Source organism: Poecilia reticulata, linkage group LG11, assembly GCF_000633615.1.
Source record: "Poecilia reticulata strain Guanapo linkage group LG11, Guppy_female_1.0+MT, whole genome shotgun sequence".
Classification (NCBI taxonomy): domain Eukaryota; kingdom Metazoa; phylum Chordata; class Actinopteri; order Cyprinodontiformes; family Poeciliidae; genus Poecilia; species Poecilia reticulata.
The window spans coordinates 18,183,179-18,186,625 of NC_024341.1; the positions used below are offsets into that span (position 1 = coordinate 18,183,179).

The following is a 3,447-nucleotide window of genomic DNA, read 5'->3' on the forward strand; positions in this document are numbered from 1 at the left end:
GAAGAGCAGCTTGTGCTGAAACAGGAAACTGGAGACATTTTGGTGACTCCTTCTAATGTGCAAAGAATCAACAATGAAACAGAACCAAACGGGAACCAAAAACTGCAAAGGAAGCATCAYCAAGACCAAAAYKTATTTGCCTGTAAAATCTGTGATAAAATCTTTACCTTAAATAGTAAACTGACTAAACACATGAGAAGTCACTCAGGGGAGAAGTYCTATTCACRTAAAACCTCAAGAAAAAGTTTAGATCTTGACAATACAACTCATACGGGAAATAAGCTTTCCTYGTGTGTTGTTTGTAGAAGAAGTTTCAARAACAAAAGTAACTTAAACAATCATATGAAAATTCACAGACCTCAGAAGACTTTCTCATGTCCAACCTGTCAAAAAACGTTTACCCAAAAAAGTAATTTAACTACTCACTTGAGGATTCACACAGGCAAGAAACCTTTCTCTTGTGTGACCTGTGGAAAAAGTTTCAGAAACAAATCTCATTTAATTTCTCACRTGAGAATTCACACTGGTGAGAAGCCTTTCACATGTATGACTTGTGGAAAAAGTTTCACTCAAATAGGTCATTTAGGTACTCATATGAAAAGTCACACAGGTGAAAAGGCTTTCGCATGTACGACTTGTGGAAAACAATTTAGGGAAAAAAGGGGTTTAACTTCTCACATAAGAAGCCACACAGGTGAGAAGCCTTTCTCATGTGGCACCTGCCGAAAAGGTTTCTCCACAAAAGATGGTTTAAGTTATCACATGAGAATTCACAAAGGTGAGAAGCCTTTCTCGTGCAAGAGCTGTGAAAAAAGGTTCACCAGTAGAAGTTGTTTAGCTTCTCACATGAGGACTCATACTGATGAAAAGCCTTTCTCATGTGGGACCTGTGGAAAAAGTTTAAGTAGCAGATCTCATTTTATGTATCACATAAAGACTCACACTGGTGAGAAGCCTTTCACATGTTGTACTTGTGGAAAACGTTTCATTCAAAAAAGTCATTTGGCTACTCATATGAAAGATCACACAGGCGAGAAGCTTTTCACATGTGGGACCTGTGGAAAAGGTTTTAGTCTAAAAAGTTGTTTAACTATTCACATGAGAACACACACAGGTGAGAAGCCTTTCACATGTGGGACCTGTGGAAAGTGTTTCTCTACAAAAGATAGTTTAAACTCTCACATGAGGATCCACACAGGTGAGAAACCATTCTCATGCAAGTGCTGTGAAAAAAACTTCACCAATAAAACCAATTTAACTTTTCACATGAGAAGTCACACAGGTGAGAAGCCTTATTCATGTATGACATGTGGAAAGAGTTTTAGGGTAAGAAGTTCTTTAACTATTCACATGAGGACTCACACAGGTGAGAGGCCTTTCTCATGTGTTAAATGTGGAAAGAGTTTTAGTGCTAGAAATTGTTTAACAATTCACATGAGAACTCATACAGGTGAGAGGCCTTTCTCATGTGTTAAATGTGGAAAGAGATTTAGGGAAAAAGGGGCTTTAACTACTCACATGAAAATTCATACAGGTGAGAAGCCTTTCTCATGTGAGATCTGTGGAAAAAGTTTCACCAATAGAAAGTTTACCTGTTCACATGAGGACCCACACTGGTGAGACGGCATAATGTGAACCTGAAGTACCAAGTTACTCTGTAACTTACCTTTTATTCTGTACAGCTGAATAAAGGGCTAGTAGTGTGTAAAAGAGCACCCCTCCCCTTCGACTCAGCTCCTTCAGACTAGCCAGGAGCAATTTGCAAACACYTAGTGGAACTGCACATCTTTTGAGCTCATATGAGCTGCTACTTGGTACAACGCTGGTAAAAATGTTGCTAACGGTTTAATAGTGGGGCGATGTTATGATGACTTCCTGAAGACGGTGTTTCAGAAGGAGCAAGAGTTTTATAAAAAGACTGGCATTAAATTACAAAGTTTTTTTAATATTTGATATAGATGGCATTTTATAACAACTGAAGGTAACAGAAATTTTATTGTGCTATAAAATGGCACTAAATGCCTGGAAAACAATGTTGCCCCTTTAAAATGTAGCAACTTGGATTCAAAAAAAAGGCTTTTTAAGTAAGTTGAAATAATTAAGTTCTTCTGATAATGTCACATTTCTAAAGGTATTTAAGTGAAAACCAATTAAAGGAATGATGGATCTAAATTATTTTAAGAATCACATCTGTAAATCTTTTGAAGTCTTTTTGTGTTTTTTTTTTTTTTTTTTTGCTTTATTGTATCTACACTGTTTTTGTTCAGTTACCACAGGGGTAACCGTATCGATTGATAAATCACAAAATAGTTGCCCATTTGAATTGATTAAAAAATAAATATTACACATTACTTTAATTATTTTCTCTGTTTGAAATACTTTCAATTATGCTGGGTTTCCTTAGATAGAAACTTTTTAAGCTACTTTGAATAATTAACGGAACTTACTATAATGTGTCATATCATTCAATCAATTGAAATCAATCAATTGAAATGTTTGTGATTGAATTGAAATTGTTGTATTTGGTAAAGTTCCTTGAGACGACATTTGCTATGAATTTGCGCTATAGAGGTAAAACTGAATTACATTTTTTTTAAACGTCTTTCTTGATATAATTCTTCTTAAAGGTACTCTAAATTGTATGTTTGTCTTTTACACAGTTTGGGTTTGAAAAGGTTTTTATTTCTTTAAGATGTTAGAAAATGTATTGATGTAAATTCAATTTCTGATACAAAAATGGAAGTGAAAAACATTGTATTTGTAATTCTTATGTAATAAACAAAATTTACCATCAACATGGTTTTCTTCTTTCAGATTAGCAGCAGGACTCATATAATAGTAAATCCTGCTGTGAATTTAATTATATTTTAAACATCATTAGTTTGTTATTAAGAGGATATACTTAATATTATATTTTAAAAAAACAAAATTTTTAAAAACCTCTAATACACAAAAAAATGTATTCTGGTATACTTTCTAAAAGTACATTTTCTAAGCGATACTTTAAATTCTGATTTAACTTATTACTAAAATTACACTTTGGATAATCCTTTTAAAAATACACTTTACATGTATTTGTAAAAATGAATATTTCAAATGCACAATTTAAAAACATTGAAAATGTATACAAACAATACATTTCTGAAGTTGCACTTTGGGTAATATTTCAAATAGGTTCTGTGTGTATTGTTTTTAAAACTTTATTACATCTCAAAATAAATCAGTCGGTCACTGTTGAGGCATTCATGCTGTTCAAAAGTACAACTGTTGAATTAAAATCACTTCTGACCACTTCCTGATGTTCCTGACCTCATAAGCATCAAAACTGACCAGAGTGCCAAACTTTTATGAGGGTGCAAATACCTTTTAATATGTTCATTTGCTTTGTTTTAACATAGGAAGCTACCCTGAGACTCTTAAAGTCCTGGTATTGACTTTTGCACATAG

At 33.6% G+C, this 3,447-nt stretch overlaps 1 pseudogene; it reads left to right on the forward strand.

The window, feature by feature from the left end:
* Window positions 1-2,737, forward strand: part of LOC103472586 (gastrula zinc finger protein XlCGF26.1-like) — a 5,126-nt pseudogene extending 2,389 nt beyond the window's left edge.
* Window positions 2,738-3,447: the final 710 nt, after the last annotated feature.